Raw genomic sequence first — 22768 nt, forward strand, 5'->3', positions numbered from 1 at the left:
TGAGGATCAGCTTGCTCCCCCTGTCCTTCTACGTTGACAACTGGAACATTGACTTGTTGTTCATCCATTTGTGATATCTTAACAAACTGAAACATTAACAGAAATGTTAGAGATATAAACCAAAAATCATAAATCATCATAGCATTTGCATCAAAGTGTCATTAACCTGTAAAACAGGACAAAATGTGCGAGTGATACTGTCACACGTGCGGCTGAGTGATCAGACGTGCGAGTAACATAGTCACTCGTGTCACCGTTGACACGTTTGATCAATAATATGGTTTCAGACAAGGTACACAGTTGATGCAATTTTATAAGCAAATGAGTCAACCGTGTGGTGACTCGTGCGGGTTACTACACGTGTCATCTCAATCAAACGAGTGAGTACCCAAATGAAATCAAATGAGTGGGCTCAAGGTTCACACGGTTGATCATTAACCGCGTACTGAATCGTGCGAGTCATGCCTCACGCGTGCGAGTGATGTCGCTCGTGCATATCTGATAAAAACTGATATTAAATGCATTTTTAAATCATCGGGATTGCATGTTTGATCATTTTAGGGGTCGATTTACATCACAATAGCCAGTGTAGGTTCCGATTAATACAAAACAATAACAGATATCAAACAAAACAAGCTTGAATTGCATATAATTCAACTTTTACACCCCTGAGGTTTCGATACACATAAATCCAAATTAAACACTAAAAAATTGATGAAATTGTACCAGGTAAATGGCGTTGTGAACGGTTAATGTAGCTTAACAAGACCTACGGTGGAAATCGTGAATGGTGATGATCGGATTTTGAGAGCAAAAGTGAGTTAAAGTGAACACTGTGTTCGTTACCTCCCTATTTATACTCTCGTGATCAACCGTACGATTGATCACATGATTCACCATTTAACCGCGCATCTCACAGTCACTCGTGCGTGTGACCTAGATGTCTTAGGACAATTCTAGAACAGGGTCATCCGTACGGTTAACCTCACACTTGTGGTTACTCGTACGGTTCACACATCAAACGTGCGAGTAAGCCACTTAGCCAATTTCAAATTTTCACAAACTTAGGATTTTGACTCGTTTGGAAATTTTAGATCTAACAATCACTATCAAATTGAGTCATAAATCACTAAACCATCAAGAAATGAATCATTAACACTAAGGCAGTCCAAGACATCTTAACCTAAATGAGGTTATTACTCTAAACATTCTGTTTCTCTTGAGTAAGTCCTATAGTGTAATGTCATCTTAAATTCACTAATAACTTAAATCATTAAAAACCTTCAAACAATCACAAGCTCAAGAAACTTCTATCTCATGGATTTGGTAGCCATAAATATCTTGATCTAGACAAGGTTCTTTTAGATGTCATTGTGCATTCAGAGGATAATCAGAAAATAAATGAATGATAAAATCTTTATAAATTTTCTGAAATATAATGTCATGCAACAAAAAAATATGCAAAGAGAAGACATTCTATCATGAAATGCAATAACATGCAAACCAAAATATTTTTGTTGTTTTAGATTTCAAAACAAACTAATAAACAAATAAACGAAACATACAAATCCACATTCTTTTTATGAGCAAGATGATTAACAATTTTAAAAATGGATCAAAACTGACATATTGAATCAACTTATGTTGTTCATTCCTAATTATCCAGTCTATGTCTATTATCATGCAATTACTGATATCAATCCTCATTAAACATGAACATATTCATTCTGGACACTTCGACAATTATGTTGGCATTAATTACTTGAACACTATAAAGCAATGATTTTTTAGATCACGTGTAGTGACCCGAACTTTTCCATGTTTATATATATTAATTGAGATTGATATTTACATGATTAAATGTTTCCAACATGTTAAGCAATCAAACTTGTTAAGACTTGATTAATTGAAATATGTTTCATATAGACAATTGACCACCCAAGTTGACCGGTGATTCACGAACGTTAAAACTTGTAAAAACTATATGATGACATATATATGGATATATATATATAGTTAACATGATACTATGATAAGTAAACATATCATTAAGTATATTAACATGAACTACATATGTAAAGACAAGACTACTAACTTAATGATTTTTAAACGAGACATATATGTAACGATTATTGTTGTAAAGACATTTAATGTATATATATCATATTAAGAGATATTCATACATGATAATATCATGATAATATAATAATTTAAAATCTCATTTGATATTATAAACATTGGGTTAACAACATTTAACAAGATCGTTAACCTAAAGGTTTCAAAACAACACTTACATGTAACGACTAACGATGACTTAACGACTCACTTAAAATGTATATATATGTAGTGTTTTAATATGTATTTATACACTTTTGAAAGACTTCAATACACTTATCAAAATACTTCTACTTAACAAAAATGCTTACAATTACATCCTCGTTCAGTTTCATCAACAATTCTACTCGTATGCACCCGTATTCGTACTCGTACAATACACAGCTTTTAGATGTATGTACTATTGGTATATACACTCCAATGATTGTAGTGACCCGAACTTTTCCATGTTTATATATATTAATTGAGATTGATATTTACATGATTAAATGTTTCCAACATGTTAAGCAATCAAACTTGTTAAGACTTGATTAATTGAAATATGTTTCATATAGACAATTGACCACCCAAGTTGACCGGTGATTCACGAACGTTAAAACTTGTAAAAACTATACGATGACATATATATGGTTATATATATAGTTAACATGTTTTTATTATAAGTATGTATCTCATTAGGTATTTTAACAATGAGTTATATACATAAAAATGAGACTATTAATTTAAGAAACTCGAAAACGATATATATAACGATTATCGTTATAACAACGTCTTACTAGGTACATATGAATCATATTAAGATATTGATACACTTGGTTAATTATGTTAAATGATAAGTAAATATATTATTAAGTGTATTAACAATGAAATACATATGTAAAAATAAGACTACTAACTTAATGATTTCGAAACGAGACATATATGTAACGATTATCGTTGTAACGACATTTAACTGTATATACATCATACTGAGATATATTATATATCATAATATCATGATAATATAACAATTTAACATCTCATTTGTTATAATAAACAATGGGTTAACAACATTCAACAAGATCATTAACCTAAAGGTTTCAAAACAACATTTACATGTAACGACTAACGATGACTTAACGACTCAGTTAAAATGTATATACATGTAGTGTTTTAATATGTATTCATACACTTTTGAAAGACTTCAAGACACTTATCAAAATACTTATACTTAACAAAAATGCTTACAATTACATCCTCGTTCAGTTTCATCAACAATTCTACTCGTATGCACCCGTATTCGTACTCGTACAATACACAGCTTTTAGATGTATGTACTATTGGTATATACACTCCAATGATCAGCTCTTAGCAGCCCATGTGAGTCACCTAACACATGTGGGAACCATCATTTGGCAACTAGCATGAAATATCTCATAAGATTACAAAAATATGAGTAATCATTCATGACTTATTTACATGAAAACAAAATTACATATCCTTTATATCTAATCCATACACCAACGACCAAAAACACCTACAAACACTTTCATTCTTCAATTTTCTTCATCTAATTGATCTCTCTCAAGTTCTATCTTCAAGTTCTAAGTGTTCTTCATAAATTCTACAAGTTCTAGTTACATAAAATCAAGAATACTTTCAAGTTTGCTAGCTCACTTCCAATCTTGTAAGGTGATCATCCAACCTCAAGAAATCTTTGTTTCTTACAGTAGGTTATCATTCTAATACAAGGTAATAATCATATTCAAACTTTGGTTCAATTTCTATAACTATAACAATCTTATTTCAAGTGATGATCTTACTTGAACTTGTTTTCGTATCATGATTCTGCTTCAAGAACTTCGAGCCATCCAAGGATCCATTGAAGCTAGATCCATTTTTCTCTTTTCCAGTAGGTTTATCCAAGGAACTTAAGGTAGTAATGATGTTCATAACATCATTCGATTCATACATATAAAGCTATCTTATTCGAAGGTTTAAACTTGTAATCACTAGAACTTAGTTTAGTTAATTCTAAACTTGTTCGCAAACAAAAGTTAATCCTTCTAACTTGACTTTTAAAATCAACTAAACACATGTTCTATATCTATATGATATGCTAACTTAATGATTTAAAACCTGGAAACACGAAAAACACCGTAAAACCGGATTTACGCCGTCGTAGTAACACCGCGGGCTGTTTTGGGTTAGTTAATTAAAAACTATGATAAACTTTGATTTAAAAGTTGTTATTCTGAGAAAATGATTTTTATTATGAACATGAAACTATATCCAAAAACTATGGTTAAACTCAAAGTGGAAGTATGTTTTCTAAAATGGTCATCTAGACGTCGTTCTTTCGACTGAAATGACTACCTTTACAAAAACGACTTGTAACTTATTTTTCCGACTATAAACCTATACTTTTTCTGTTTAGATTCATAAAATAGAGTTCAATATGAAACCATAGCAATTTGATTCACTCAAAACGGATTTAAAATGAAGAAGTTATGGGTAAAACAAGATTGGATAATTTTTCTCATTTTAGCTACGTGAAAATTCGTAACAAATCTATTCCAACCATAACTTAATCAACTTTTATTGTATATTATGTAATCTTGAGATACCATAGACACGTATACAATGTTTCGACCTATCATGTCGACACATCTATATATATTTCGGAACAACCATAGACACTCTATATGTGAATGTTGGAGTTAGCTATACAGGGTTGAGGTTGATTCCAAAATATATATAGTTTGAGTTGTGATCAATACTGAGATACGTATACACTGGGTCGTGGATTGATTCAAGATAATATTTATCGATTTATTTCTGTACATCTAACTGTGGACAACTAGTTGTAGGTTACTAACGAGGACAGCTGACTTAATAAACTTAAAACATCAAAATATATTAAAAGTGTTGTAAATATATTTTGAACATACTTTGATATATATATGTATATATTGTTATAGGTTCGTGAATCAACCAGTGGCCAAGTCTTACTTCCCGACGAAGTAAAAATCTGTGAAAGTGAGTTATAGTCCCACTTTTAAAATCTAATATTTTTGGGATGAGAATACATGCAGGTTTTATAAATGATTTACAAAATAGACACAAGTACGTGAAACTACATTCTATGGTTGAATTATCGAAATCGAATATGCCCCTTTTTATTAAGTCTGGTAATCTAAGAATTAGGGAACAGACACCCTAATTGACGCGAATCCTAAAGATAGATCTATTGGGCCCAACAAGCCCCATCCAAAGTACCGGATGCTTTAGTACTTCGAAATTTATATCATATCCGAAGGGTGTCCCGGAATGATGGGGATATTCTTATATATGCATCTTGTTAATGTCGGTTACCAGGTGTTCACCATATGAATGATTTTTATCTCTATGTATGGGATGTGTATTGAAATATGAAATCTTGTAGTCTATTATTATGATTTAATATATATAGGTTAAACCTATAACTCACCAACATTTTTTGTTGACGTTTTAAGCATGTTTATTCTCAGGTGATTATTAAGAGCTTCCGCTGTCGCATACTTAAATAAGGACGAGATTTGGAGTCCATGCTTGTATGATATTGTGTAAAAACTGCATTCAAGAAACTTATTTTGTTGTAACATATTTGTATTGTAAACTATTATATAATGGTCGTGTGTAAACAGGATATTTTAGATTATTATTATTTGATAATCTACGTAAAGCTTTTTAAAACCTTTATCTATGAAATAAAGGTTATGGTTTGTTTTAAAAATGAATGCAGTCTTTGAAAAATGTCTCATATAGAGGTCAAAACCTCGCAATGAAATCAATTAATATGGAACGTTTTTAATCAATAAGAACGGGACATTTCAGTTGGTATCAGAGCGTTGGTCTTAGAGAACCAGAATTTTGCATTAGTGTGTCTTATCGAGTTTGTTAGGATGCATTAGTGAGTCTGGACTTCGACCGTGTTTACTTGAAAAATGATTGCTTAACAAATTTTGTTGGAAACTATATATTTTTAACATGTGAATATTATGTGATATATTAATCTCTTAACGCGTTTGATATTATGTGATAGATGTCCACCTCTAGAACAAGTCCCATTGACTCACCTAATAATAATGAAGAGTTAAATGTAAATTGGAATGATTCGTGGACTGATTCACAAGTTCCCGAAGAGGAACCGGAAGAAGAGTCGGAACCGGAAGAAGAATCAGAACCGGAAGAGGAGGAACCGGATGAAGAAATAGAACCGGTGGGGGAAATAATAAAACGGTTAAGTAAAAGAAAATCCTCAACCAACCGACCAAGGTTAATTATGGTCAATGGTGTTTCCGCCAAGGAAGCAAAATATTGGGAGGATTACCAATTCTCCGATGAATCGGATTCCGACGAGAATTCCGATGATGTTATAGAAATTACCCCAACAGAATTTAAAAAGGCAAAAGAAAATAATAAGGGAAAGGGCATAAAAATAGAGAAATCTAATTCCAACCCCGAAGAACTTTATATGTATCGTCAACCCCCGAAGTCCTTAAGTTGTAACAATGACCCGGGAACCTCTAAACCACCCGGTTTTTCTAAACCAATGTGAATAACGACGGCTCGTATTAGGGGAACATCATATATCCCTAGAAACATAGCAAAACGAACCAAAACCGAAGAAGAAGAAACGAGCGAGTCGGAATAAGATAGTTGTATTCGTGTAGTGTAATATATGTAATATAGTGTGCTTATGCTTTTTGATATATGTAAAAATTGCTTGTATTAATAAGTATTTTTTTATGAATCTAACTCTTGTCTATTTTACAGTTTAAAAACACAAAATGGATAGACAACCCAATATTTTAAGAGACCTACCCGGAGACATGATTGATGAAATCTTGTCTAGAGTCGGTCAGAATTCCTCGGCACAACTATTTAAGGCGAGATCAGTTTGTAAGACATTCGAAGAACGTTCCAAGAATGTCTTGGTTTATAAGAGACTTTCGTTTGAAAGATGGGGGATATCACATTGGGAAACCTATAAGTTACGATGTGTTTACTTTGACGCATATATTGCGGGGAACCCAAATGCTATTTTACGCAACGGGTTAAGAAATTATTTTGACTCAATATATCCGAATATTGGACTTCGTGATTTAGAAAAAGCGGCTAACATGCAACATAAAGAAGCATGTTATGCTTACGGATTAGTAATGTTCGCTTCTCACCAAAGTGAGAACAAGAACATCGGGCTACAACTATTAAACAAAACGTTTCCACAAGTGACGGAGTCGGTAATTGGGGTAAGAAATGAGGTTTTTAGATTGTTACGGGACTGTTGGACATTACGTAACCCTCGTCCCTTTGACGACATTACAACACGCTGTCTTATCAACGGCCATAACGGTTATGTTCCACAAGACCAAGGATGGGAAGTAATCCTAGTAAAACCAGAATGCATGACTTGTTTCTGGACGTATGAATTACGTGTCTTTATTGCCTTTGCTGAACGACTTGTGTACTAGCTAGAATTATCTTCACAACCATCTTGTACCAAATTTATTTTGTGCTATATTTCATGCTATATGTAAAATAAGCGGTATTGTAAGTTTGTAAAATATTGTGTAAAAGTTTGAACGCGAAATATTATTATAATCAGTTTTTCATATAGAATTGTAGTAGTTGAATTGTATATTAGCTACTAAGTATGAACTTAACGGGTAGGTACTACCCGAATTTAAACTTATAAAACGCTAATATGAAGAAAAAGCTTTTATAAATGAGTTCATATTATGCTACAAAATACTATTAACTACTCTTAATATTCTGTATGATTAACTTGTTCCATTTAACTATTTTGAAGGAAATGGCACCGACTACTCGACACACCGTGAATATGAATGAAGAGGAATTCCGTACATTTCTAGCTTCAAACATAGCCGCAGTACAGGCTGCGCTACATACCAACAATAACCTTGGATCTAGCAGTACAGGAAATCGTGTAGGATGCACCTACAAAGAATTCACTGCCTGCAAACCTTTAGAATTTGATGGAACCGAAGGACCAATCGGATTGAAACGGTGGACCGAGAAGGTCGAATCGGTGTTTGCCATAAGTAAGTGTACTGAAGAGGACAAAGTAAAGTACGCTACGCATACCTTCACAGGTTCTGCGTTAACATGGTGGAATACCTATCTAGAGCAAGTGGGACAAGATGATGCGTACGCACTACCGTGGTCAGCATTCAAGCACTTGATGAACGAGAAGTACCGTCCCAGAACCGAGGTCAATAAGCTCAAGACAGAACTTAGAGGGTTACGAACCCAAGGATTTGATATTACCACGTACGAAAGACGATTCACAGAATTGTGCCTATTGTGTCCAGGAGCATTCGAAGATGAGGAAGAGAAGATCGACGCGTTTGTGAAAGGATTACCGGAAAGAATCCAAGAAGATATAAGTTCACACGAGCCCGCCTCCATACAACAGGCATGTAGAATGGCTCACAAACTCGTGAACCAGATTGAAGAAAGAATTAAAGAACAGACTGCTGAAGAGGCCAATGTGAAGCAAGTCAAAAGAAAGTGGGAGGAAAACGGTGATAAGAATCACCAATACAACAACAACAGCAATTACAACAATAATCGCAACAATTATCCCAACAATCGCAACATCAATCGCAACTACAACAAACGGCCCAACAACAACAACAACAACAACAACAACAACAGCAACTACAACAATCATCCCAACAACAATAATAACCGCAACAACAACAACAATCAGAAGCAGCTATGCCAAAGGTGTGAAAAGAATCACTCGGGGTTCTGCACCAAATTTTGCAACAAGTGTAAAAGAAATGGTCATAGCGCGGCGAAGTGTGAGGTCTACGGACCAGGGGTTAATAGAACGAAAGGAACAAATGAAGTCGGAACGAGTAATGGCGGAGCAAGTAGTGTCGGAGCAAGTTATGCCAATGTAGTTTGTTATAAATGTGGAAAACCGGGCCACATTATTAGAAATTGCCCGAATCGGGAGAACACGAATGGACAAGGCCGTGGAAGAGTTTTCAATATTAATGCGGCAGAGGCACAGGAAGACCCGGAGCTTGTTACGGGTACGTTTCTTATTGACAATAAATCTGCTTACGTTTTATTTGATTCGGGTGCGGATAGAAGCTATATGAGTAGAGATTTTTGTGCTAAATTAAGTTGTCCATTGACGCCTTTGGATAGTAAATTTTTACTCGAATTAGCAAATGGTAAATTAATTTCAGTAGATAATATATGTCGGAATCGAGAAATTAAACTGGTTAGCGAAACATTTAAGATTGATTTGATACAAGTAGAGTTAGGGAGTTTTGATGTGATAATCGGTATGGACTGGTTGAAAGAAGTGAAAGCGGAGATCGTTTGTTACAAAAATGCAATTCGCATTATACGAGAAAAAGGAAAACCCTTAATGGTGTACGGAGAAAAGGGCAACACGAAGCTACATCTTATTAGTAATTTGAAGGCACAAAAACTAATAAGAAAAGGTTGCTATGCTGTTCTAGCACACGTCGAGAAAGTACAAACTGAAGAAAAGAGCATCAATGATGTTCCCATTGCAAAAGAATTTCCCGATGTATTTCCGAAAGAATTACCGGGATTACCCCTACATCGATCCGTTGAATTTCAAATAGATCTTGTACCAGGAGCTGCACCAATAGCTCGTGCTCCTTACAGACTCGCACCCAGCGAGATGAAAGAACTGCAAAGCCAATTACAAGAACTTTTAGAGCGTGGTTTCATTCGACCAAGCACATCACCGTGGGTAGCTCCTGTTTTGTTTGTCAAGAAGAAAGATGGTACATTCAGGTTGTGTATCGACTACCGAGAGTTGAACAAACTTACCATCAAGAACCGCTACCCAATACCGAGAATCGACGACTTATTTGATCAACTACAAGGCTCGTCTGTTTATTCAAAGATTGACTTACGTTCCGGGTATCATCAAATGCGGGTGAAAGAAGCTGATATTCCAAAGACTGCTTTCAGAACACGTTACGGTCATTACGAGTTTATGGTCATGCCGTTTGGTTTAACTAATGCACCAGCTGTGTTCATGGACCTTATGAACCGAGTGTATGGACCATACCTTGACAAGTTTGTCATTGTTTTCATTGATGACATACTTATTTACTCAAAGAATGACCAAGAACACGGTGAACATTTGAGAAAGGTGTTAGAAGTATTGAGGAAGGAAGAATTGTATGCTAAGTTTTCAAAGTGTGCATTTTGGTTGGAAGAAGTTCAATTCCTCGGTCACATAGTGAACAAAGAAGGTATTAAGGTGGATCCGGCAAAGATAGAAACTGTTGAAAAGTGGGAAACCCCGAAAACTCCGAAACACATACGCCAGTTTTTAGGACTAGCTGGTTACTACAGAAGGTTCATCCAAGACTTTTCCAGAATAGCAAAACCCTTGACTGTATTAACGCATAAAGGGAAGAAATTTGAATGGAATGATGAACAAGAGAAAGCGTTTCAGTTATTGAAGAAAAAGCTAACTACGGCACCTATATTGTCATTGCCTGAAGGGAATGATGATTTTGTGATTTATTGTGACGCATCAAAGCAAGGTCTCGGTTGTGTATTAATGCAACGAACGAAGGTGATTGCTTATGCGTCTAGACAATTGAAGATTCACGAACAAAATTATACGACGCATGATTTAGAATTAGGCGCGGTTGTTTTTGCATTAAAGACTTGGAGGCACTACTTATATGGGGTCAAAAGTATTATATATACCGACCACAAAAGTCTTCAACACATATTTAATCAGAAACAACTGATTATGAGGCAGCGTAGGTGGATTGAATTATTGAATGATTACGACTTTGAGATTTGTTACCACCCGGGGAAGGCAAATGTGGTAGCCGATGCCTTGAGCAGGAAGGACAGAGAACCCATTCGAGTAAAATCTATGAATATAATGATTCATAATAACCTTACTACTCAAATAAAGGAGGTGCAACAAGGAGTTTTAAAAGAGGAAAATTTAAAGGATGAAATACCCAAAGGATCGGAGAAGCATCTTAATATTCGGGAAGACGGAACCCGGTATAGGGCTGAAAGGATTTGGGTACCAAAATTTGGAGATATGAGAGAAATGGTACTTAGAGAAGCTCATAAAACCAGATACTCAATACATCCTGGAACGGGGAAGATGTACAAGGATCTCAAGAAACATTTTTGGTGGCCGGGTATGAAAGCCGATGTTGCTAAATACGTAGGAGAATGTTTGACGTGTTCTAAGGTCAAAGCTGAGCATCAGAAACCATCAGGTCTACTTCAACAACCCGAAATCCCGGAATGGAAATGGGAAAACATTACCATGGATTTCATCACTAAATTGCCAAGGACTGCAAGTGGTTTTGATACTATTTGGGTAATAGTTGATCGTCTCACCAAATCAGCACACTTCCTGCCAATAAGAGAAGATGACAAGATGGAGAAGTTAGCATGACTGTATTTGAAGGAAGTCGTCTCCAGACATGGAATACCAATCTCTATTATCTCTGATAGGGATGGTAGATTTATTTTAAGATTCTGGCAGACATTACAGCAAGCATTAGGAACTCGTCTAGACATGAGTACTGCCTATCATCCACAAACTGATGGGCAGAGTGAAAGGACGATACAAACGCTTGAAGACATGCTACGAGCATGTGTTATTGATTTCGGAAACAGTTGGGATCGACATCTACCGTTAGCAGAATTTTCCTACAACAACAGCTACCATTCAAGCATTGAGATGGCGCCGTTTGAAGCACTTTATGGTAGAAAGTGCAGGTCTCCGATTTGTTGGAGTGAAGTGGGGGATAGACAGATTACGGGTCCGGAGATTATACAAGAAACTACCGAGAAGATCATCCAAATTCAACAACGGTTGAAAACCGCCCAAAGTCGACAAAAGAGCTACGCTGACATTAAAAGAAAAGATATAGAATTTGAAATTGGAGAGATGGTCATGCTTAAAGTTGCACCTTGGAAAGGAGTTGTTCGATTTGGTAAACGAGGGAAATTAAATCCAAGGTATATTGGACCATTCAAGATTATTGATCGTGTCGGACCAGTAGCTTACCGACTTGAGTTACCTCAACAACTCGTGACTGTACATAACACTTTCCACGTCTCGAATTTGAAGAAATGTTTTGCTAAAGAAGATCTCACTATTCCGTTAGATGAAATCCAAATCAACGAAAAACTTCAATTCATCGAAGAACCCGTCGAAATAATGGATCGTGAGGTTAAAAGACTTAAGCAAAACAAGATACCAATTGTTAAGGTTCGATGGAATGCTCGTAGAGGACCCGAGTTCACCTGGGAGCGTGAAGATCAGATGAAGAAGAAATACCCGCATCTATTTCCAGAAGATTCGTCAACACCTTCAACAGCTTAAAATTTCGGGACGAAATTTATTTAACGGGTAGGTACTGTAGTGACCCGAACTTTTCCATGTTTATATATATTAATTGAGATTGATATTTACATGATTAAATGTTTCCAACATGTTAAGCAATCAAACTTGTTAAGACTTGATTAATTGAAATATGTTTCATATAGACAATTGACCACCCAAGTTGACCGGTGATTCACGAACGTTAAAACTTGTAAAAACTATACGATGACATATATATGGTTATATATATAGTTAACATGTTTTTATTATAAGTATGTATCTCATTAGGTATTTTAACAATGAGTTATATACATAAAAATGAGACTATTAATTTAAGAAACTCGAAAACGATATATATAACGATTATCGTTATAACAACGTCTTACTAGGTACATATGAATCATATTAAGATATTGATACACTTGGTTAATTATGTTAAATGATAAGTAAATATATTATTAAGTGTATTAACAATGAAATACATATGTAAAAATAAGACTACTAACTTAATGATTTCGAAACGAGACATATATGTAACGATTATCGTTGTAACGACATTTAACTGTATATACATCATACTGAGATATATTATATATCATAATATCATGATAATATAACAATTTAACATCTCATTTGTTATAATAAACAATGGGTTAACAACATTCAACAAGATCATTAACCTAAAGGTTTCAAAACAACATTTACATGTAACGACTAACGATGACTTAACGACTCAGTTAAAATGTATATACATGTAGTGTTTTAATATGTATTCATACACTTTTGAAAGACTTCAAGACACTTATCAAAATACTTATACTTAACAAAAATGCTTACAATTACATCCTCGTTCAGTTTCATCAACAATTCTACTCGTATGCACCCGTATTCGTACTCGTACAATACACAGCTTTTAGATGTATGTACTATTGGTATATACACTCCAATGATCAGCTCTTAGCAGCCCATGTGAGTCACCTAACACATGTGGGAACCATCATTTGGCAACTAGCATGAAATATCTCATAAGATTACAAAAATATGAGTAATCATTCATGACTTATTTACATGAAAACAAAATTACATATCCTTTATATCTAATCCATACACCAACGACCAAAAACACCTACAAACACTTTCATTCTTCAATTTTCTTCATCTAATTGATCTCTCTCAAGTTCTATCTTCAAGTTCTAAGTGTTCTTCATAAATTCTACAAGTTCTAGTTACATAAAATCAAGAATACTTTCAAGTTTGCTAGCTCACTTCCAATCTTGTAAGGTGATCATCCAACCTCAAGAAATCTTTGTTTCTTACAGTAGGTTATCATTCTAATACAAGGTAATAATCATATTCAAACTTTGGTTCAATTTCTATAACTATAACAATCTTATTTCAAGTGATGATCTTACTTGAACTTGTTTTCGTATCATGATTCTGCTTCAAGAACTTCGAGCCATCCAAGGATCCATTGAAGCTAGATCCATTTTTCTCTTTTCCAGTAGGTTTATCCAAGGAACTTAAGGTAGTAATGATGTTCATAACATCATTCGATTCATACATATAAAGCTATCTTATTCGAAGGTTTAAACTTGTAATCACTAGAACATAGTTTAGTTAATTCTAAACTTGTTCGCAAACAAAAGTTAATCCTTCTAACTTGACTTTTAAAATCAACTAAACACATGTTCTATATCTATATGATATGCTAACTTAATGATTTAAAACCTGGAAACACGAAAAACACCGTAAAACCGGATTTACGCCGTCGTAGTAACACCGCGGGCTGTTTTGGGTTAGTTAATTAAAAACTATGATAAACTTTGATTTAAAAGTTGTTATTCTGAGAAAATGATTTTTATTATGAACATGAAACTATATCCAAAAACTATGGTTAAACTCAAAGTGGAAGTATGTTTTCTAAAATGGTCATCTAGACGTCGTTCTTTCGACTGAAATGACTACCTTTACAAAAACGACTTGTAACTTATTTTTCCGACTATAAACCTATACTTTTTCTGTTTAGATTCATAAAATAGAGTTCAATATGAAACCATAGCAATTTGATTCACTCAAAACGGATTTAAAATGAAGAAGTTATGGGTAAAACAAGATTGGATAATTTTTCTCATTTTAGCTACGTGAAAATTGGTAACAAATCTATTCCAACCATAACTTAATCAACTTGTATTGTATATTATGTAATCTTGAGATACCATAGACACGTATACAATGTTTCGACCTATCATGTCGACACATCTATATATATTTCGGAACAACCATAGACACTCTATATGTGAATGTTGGAGTTAGCTATACAGGGTTGAGGTTGATTCCAAAATATATATAGTTTGAGTTGTGATCAATACTGAGATACGTATACACTGGGTCGTGGATTGATTCAAGATAATATTTATCGATTTATTTCTGTACATCTAACTGTGGACAACTAGTTGTAGGTTACTAACGAGGACAGCTGACTTAATAAACTTAAAACATCAAAATATATTAAAAGTGTTGTAAATATATTTTGAACATACTTTGATATATATGTATATATTGTTATAGGTTCGTGAATCAACCAGTGGCCAAGTCTTACTTCCCGACGAAGTAAAAATCTGTGAAAGTGAGTTATAGTCCCACTTTTAAAATCTAATATTTTTGGGATGAGAATACATGCAGGTTTTATAAATGATTTACAAAATAGACACAAGTACGTGAAACCACATTCTATGGTTGAATTATCGAAATCGAATATGCCCCTTTTTATTAAGTCTGGTAATCTAAGAATTAGGGAACAGACACCCTAATTGACGCGAATCCTAAAGATAGATCTATTGGGCCCAACAAGCCCCATCCAAAGTACCGGATGCTTTAGTACTTCGAAATTTATATCATATCCGAAGGGTGTCCCGGAATGATGGGGATATTCTTATATATGCATCTTGTTAATGTCGGTTACCAGGTGTTCACCATATGAATGATTTTTATCTCTATGTATGGGATGTGTATTGAAATATGAAATCTTGTGGTCTATTATTATGATTTGATATATATAGGTTAAACCTATAACTCACCAACATTTTTTGTTGACGTTTTAAGCATGTTTATTCTCAGGTGATTATTAAGAGCTTCCGCTGTCGCATACTTAAATAAGGACGAGATTTGGAGTCCATGCTTGTATGATATTGTGTAAAAACTGCATTCAAGAAACTTATTTTGTTGTAACATATTTGTATTGTAAACTGTTATATAATGGTCGTGTGTAAACAGGATATTTTAGATTATCATTATTTGATAATCTACGTAAAGCTTTTTAAAAACTTTATCTATGAAATAAAGGTTATGGTTTGTTTTAAAAATGAATGCAGTCTTTGAAAAATGTCTCATATAGAGGTCAAAACCTCGTAATGAAATCAATTAATATGGAACGTTTTTAATCAATAAGAACGGGACATTTCAATGATCAGCTCTTAGCAGCCCATGTGAGTCACCTAACACATGTGAGAACCATCATTTGGCAACTAGCATGAAATATCTCATAAAATTACAAAAATATGAGTAATCATTCATGACTTATTTACATGAAAACAAAATTACATATCCTTTATATTTAATCCATACACCAACGACTAAAAACACCTACAAACACTTTCATTCTTCAATTTTCTTCATCTAATTGATCTCTCTCAAGTTCTATCTTCAAGTTCTAAGTGTTCTTCATATATTCTACAAGTTCTAGTTACATAAAATCAAGAATACTTTCAAGTTTGCTAGCTCACTTCCAATCTTGTAAGGTGATCATCCAACCTCAAGAAATCTTTGTTTCTTACAGTAGGTTATCATTCTAATACAAGGTAATAATCATATTCAAACATTGGTTCAATTTCTATAACTATAACAATCTTATTTCAAGTGATGATCTTACTTGAACTTGTTTTCGTGTCATGATTCTGCTTCAAGAACTTCGAGCCATCCAAGGATCCGTTGAAGCTAGATCCATTTTTCTCTTTTCCAGTAGGTTTATCCAAGGAACTTAAGGTAGTAATGATGTTCATAACATCATTCGATTCATACATATAAAGCTATCTTATTCGAAGGTTTAAACTTGTAATCACTAGAACATAGTTTAGTTAATTCTAAACTTGTTCGCAAACAAAAGTTAATAATTCTAACTTGACTTTTAAAATCAACTAAACACATGTTCTATATATATATGATATGCTAACTTAATGATTTAAAACCTGGAAACACGAAAAACATCGTAAAACCGGATTTACGCCGTCGTAGTAACACCGCGGGCTGTTTTGGGTTAGTTAATTAAAAACTATGATAAACTTTGATTTAAAAGTTGTTATTCTGAGAAAATGATTTTTATTATGAACATGAAACTATATCCAAAAATTATGGTTAAACTCAAAGTGGAAGTATGTTTTCTAAAATGGTCATCTAGACGTCGTTCTTTCGACTGAATTGACTACCTTTACAAAAATGACTTGTAACTTATTTTTCTGACTATAAACCTATACTTTTTCTGTTTAGATTCATAAAATAGAGTTCAATATGAAACCATACCAATTTTATTCACTCAAAACGGATTTAAAATGAAGAAGTTATGGGTAAAACAAGATTGGATAATTTTTCTCATTTTAGCTACGTGAAAATTGGTAACAAATCTGTTCCAACCATAACTTAATCAACTTGTATTGTATATTATGTAATCTTGAGATACCATAGACACGTATACAATGTTTCGACCTATCATGTCGAGACATCTATATATATTTCTGAACAACCATAGACACTCTATATGTGAATGTTGGAGTTAGCTATACAGAGTTGAGGTTGATTCCAAAATATATATAGTTTGAGTTGTGATCAATACTGAGATACGTATACACTGGGTCGTGGATTGATTCAAGATAATATTTACCGATTTATTTCTGTACATCTAACTGTGGACAACTAGTTGTAGGTTACTAACGAGGACAGCTGACTTAATAAACTTAAAACATCAAAATATATTAAAAATATTGTAAATATATTTTGAACATACTTTGATATATATGTATATATTGTTATAGGTTCGTGAATCAACCAGTGGCCAAGTCTCACTTCCAGACGAAGTAAAAATCTGTGAAAGTGAGTTATAGTCCCACTTTTAAAATCTAATATTTTTGGGATGAGAATACATGCAGGTTTTATAAATGATTTACAAAATAGACACAAGTACGTGAAACTACATTCTATGGTTCAATTATCGAAATCGAATATGTCCCTTTTTATTAAGTCTGCTAATCTAAGAATTAGGGAACAGACACCCTAATTGACGCGAATCCTAAAGATAGATCTATTGGGCCTAACAAACCCCATCCAAAGTACCGGATGGTTTAGTACTTCGAAATTTATATCATATCTGAAGGGTGTCCCGGAATGATGGGAATATTCTTATATATGCATCTTGTTAATGTCGGTTACCAGGTGTTCACCATATGAATGATTTTTATCTCTATGTATGGGATGTGTATTGAAATATGAAATCTTGTGGTCTATTATTATGATTTGATATATATAGGTTAAACCTATAACTCACCAACATTTTTGTTGACGTTTTAAGCATGTTTATTCTCAGGTGATTATTAAGAGCTTCCGCTGTCGTATACTTAAATAAGGACAAGATTTGGAGTCCATGCTTGTATGATATTGTGTAAAAACTGCATTCAAGAAACTTATTTTTTTGTAACATATTTGTATTGTAAACCATTATGTAATGGTCGTGTGTAAACAGGATATTTTAGATTATCATTATTTGATAATCTACGTAAAGCTTTTTAAAACCTTTATCTATGAAATAAAGGTTATGGTTTGTTTTAAAAATGAATGCAGTCTTTGAAAAACGTCTCATATAGAGGTCAAAACCTCGCAATGAAATCAATTAATATGGAACGTTTTTAATCAATAAAAACGGGACATTTCAGTTGGTATCAGAGTGTTGGTCTTAGAGAACCAGAATTTTGAATTAGTGTGTCTTATCGAGTTTTTTAGGATGCATTAGTGAGTCTGGACTTCAACCGTGTTTACTTGAAAAATGATTGCTTAACAAATTTTGTTGGAAACTATATATTTTTAACATGTGAATATTATGTGATATATTAATCTCTTAATGCGTTTAATATTATGTGATAGATGTCTACCTCTAGAACAAGTCCCATTGACTCACCTAATAATAATGAAGAGTCAAATGTAAATTGGAATGATTTGTGGACTGATTCACAAGTTCCCGAAGAGGAACCGGAAAAAGAGTCGGAACCGGAAGAAGAATCGGAACCGGATGAAGAAATAGAACCGGTGGGGGAAATAATAAAACGGTTAAGTAAAAGAAAATCCTCAACCAACCGACCAAGGTTAATTATGGTCAATGGTGTTTCCGCCAAGGAAGCAAAATATTGGGAGGATTACCAATTCTCCGATGAATCGGATTCCGACGAGAATTCCGATGATGTTATAGAAATTACCCCAACTGAATTTAAAAAGGCAAAAGAAAATAATAAGGGAAAGGGCATAAAAATAGAGAAATCTAATTCCAACCCCGATGAACTTTATATGTATCGTCAACCCCCGAAGTCCTTAAGTTGTAACAATGACCCGGGAACCTCTAAACCACCAGGTTTTTCTAAACCAATGTGGAAAACAACGGCTCATATTAGGGGAACATCATATATCCCTAGAAACTTAGCAAAACGAACCAAAACCGAAGAAGAAGAAACAAGCGAGTCGGAATAAGATAGTTGTATTCGTATGGTGTAATATATGTAATATAGTGTGCTTATGCTTTATGATATATGTAAAAATTGCTTGTATTAATAAGTATTTTTTTTTATGAATCTAACTCTTGTCTATTTTACAGTATAAAAACACAAAATGGATAGACAACGCAATATTTTAAGAGACCTACCCGGAGACATGATTGATGAAATCTTGTCTAGAGTCGGTCAGAATTCTTCGGCACAACTATTTAAGGCGAGATCAGTTTGTAAGACATTCGAAGAACGTTCCAAGAATGCCTTGGTTTATAAAAGGCTTTCGTTCGAAAGATGGGGGATATCACATTGGGAAATCCATAAGTTACGATGTGTTTACTTTGACGCATATATTGCGGGGAACCCAAATGCTATTTTACGCAATGGGTTAAGAAATTATTTTGACTCAATATATCCGAATATTGGACTTCGTGATTTAGAAAAAGCGGCTAACATGCAACATAAAGAAGCATGTTATGCTTACGGATTAGTAATGTTCGCTTCTCACCAAAGTGAGAACAAGAACATCGGGCTACAACTATTAAACAAAACGTTTCCACAAGTGACGGAGTCGGTAATTGGGGTAATAAATGAGGTTTTTAGATTGTTACGGGACTGTTGGACATTACGTAACCTTCGTCCCTTTGACGACGTTACAACACGCTGTCTTATCAACGGCCATAACGGTTATGTTCCACAAGACCAAGGATGGGAAGTAATCCTAGTAAAACCAGAATGCATGACTTGTTTCTGGACGTATGAATTACGTGTCTTTATTGCCTTCGCTGAACGACTTGTGTACTAGCTAGAATTATCTTCACAACCATATTGTATCAAATTTATTGTGTGCTATATTTCATGTTATATGTAAAATAAGCGGTATTGTAAGTTTGTAAAATATTGTGTAAAAGTTTGAACGCGAAATATTATTATAATCAGTTTTTCATATAGAATTGTAGTAGTTGAATTGTATATTAGCTACTAAGTATGAACTTAACGGGTAGGTACTACCCGAATTTAAACTTATAAAGCGCTAATATGAAGAAAAAGCTTTTATAAATGAGTTCATATTATGCTACGAAATACTATTAACTACTCTTAATATTCTGTATGATTAACTTGTTCCATTTGACTATTTTGAAGGAAATGGCACCGACTACTCGACACACCGTGAATATGAATGAAGAGGAATTCCGTACTTTTCTAGCTTCAAACATAGCCGCAGTACAGGCTGCGCTACATACCAACAATAACCTTGGATCTAGCAGTACAGGAAATCGTGTAGGATGCACCTACAAAGAATTCACTGCCTGCAAACCTTTGGAATTTGATGGAACCGAAGGACCGATCAGATTGAAACAGTGGACCGAGAAGGTCGAATCGGTGTTTGCCATAAGTAAGTGTACTGAAGAGGACAAAGTGAAGTACGCTACGCATACCTTCACAGGTTCTGCGTTAACATGGTGGAATACCTATCTAGAGCAAGTGGGACAAGACGATGCGTACGCACTACCGTGGTCAGCATTCAAGCACTTGATGAACGAGAAGTACCGTCCCAGAACCGAGGTCAATAAGCTCAAGAAAGAACTTAGAGGGTTACGAACCCAAGGATTTGATATTACCACGTACGAAAGACGATTCACAGAATTGTGCCTATTGTGTCCGGGAGCATTCGAAGATGAGGAAGAGAAGATCGACGCGTTTGTGAAAGGATTACCGGAAAGAATCCAAGAAGATATAAGTTCACACGAGCCCACCTCCATACAAAAGGCATGTAGAATGGCTCACAAACTAGTGAACCAGATTGAAGAAAGAATTAAAGAACAGACTGCTAAAGAGGCCAATGTGAAGCAAGTCAAAAGAAAGTGGGAGGAAAACGGTGATAAGAATCACCAATACAACAACAACAGCAATTACAACAATAATCGCAACAATTATCCCAACAATCACAACATCAATCGCAACTACAACAAACGGCCCAACAACAACAAAAACAACAGCAACTACAACAATCATCCCAACAATAATAATAACCGCAACAACAACAACAACAACAACAATCAGAAGCAGCTATGCCAAAGGTGTGAAAAGTATCACTCGGGGTTCTGCACCAAATTTTGCAACAAGTGTAAAAGAAATGGTCATAGCACGGCGAAGTGTGAGGTCTACGGACCAGGGGTTAATAGAACGAAAGGAACAAATGGTGTCGGAACGAGTAATGGTGGAGCAAGTAGTGTCGGAGCAAGTTATGCCAATGTAGTTTGTTATAAATGTGGAAAACTGAGCTACATTATTAGAAATTGCCCGAACCAGGAGAACACGAATGGACAAGGCCGCGAAAGAGTTTTCAATATTAATGCGGCAGAGGCACAGGAAGACCCGGAGCTTGTTACGGGTACGTTTCTTATTGACAATAAATCTGCTTATGTTTTATTTGATTTGGGTGCGGATAGAAGCTATATGAGTAGAGATTTTTGTGCTAAATTAAGTTGTCAATTGACGCCTTTGGATAGTAAATTTTTACTCGAATTAGCAAATGGTAAATTATTTTCAGCAGATAATATATGTCGGAATCGAGAAATTAATCTGGTTAGCGAAACATTTAAGATTGATTTGATACCAGTAGAGTTAGGGAGTTTTGATGTGATAATCGGTATGGACTGGTTGAAAGAAGTGAAAGCAGAGATCGTTTGTTACAAAAATGCAATTCACATTATACGAGAAAAAGGAAAACCCTTAATGGTGTACGGAGAAAAGGGCAACACGAAGCTACATCTTATTAGTAATTTGAAGGCACAAAAACTAATAAGAAAAGGTTGCTATGCTGTTCTAGCACACGTCGAGAAAGTACAAACTGAAGAAAAGAGCATCAATGATGTTCCCATTGCAAAAGAATTTCCCGATGTATTTCCGAAAGAATTACCGGGATTACCCCCACATCGATCCGTTGAATTTCAAATAGATCTTGTACCAGGAGCTGCACCAATAGCTCGTGCTCCTTACAGACTCACACCCAGCGAGATGAAAGAATTGCAAAGCCAATTACAAGAACTTTTAGAGCGTGGTTTCATTCGACCAAGCACATCACCGTGGGGAGCTCCTGTTTTGTTTGTCAAGAAGAAAGATGGTACATTCAGTTTGTGTATCGACTACCGAGAGTTGAACAAACTTACCATCAAGAACCGCTACCCACTACCGAGAATCGACGACTTATTTGATCAACTACAAGGCTCATCTGTTTATTCAAAGATTGACTTACGTTCCGGGTATCATCAAATGCGGGTGAAAGAAGATGATATTCCAAAGACTGCTTTCAGAACACGTTACAGTCATTACGAGTTTATGGTCATGCCGTTTGGTTTAACTAATGCACCAGCTATGTTCATGGACCTTATGAACCGAGTGTGTGGACCATACCTTGACAAGTTTGTCATTG

Source organism: Rutidosis leptorrhynchoides, chromosome 3 (genome assembly GCF_046630445.1).
Source record: "Rutidosis leptorrhynchoides isolate AG116_Rl617_1_P2 chromosome 3, CSIRO_AGI_Rlap_v1, whole genome shotgun sequence".
NCBI lineage: Eukaryota > Viridiplantae > Streptophyta > Magnoliopsida > Asterales > Asteraceae > Rutidosis > Rutidosis leptorrhynchoides.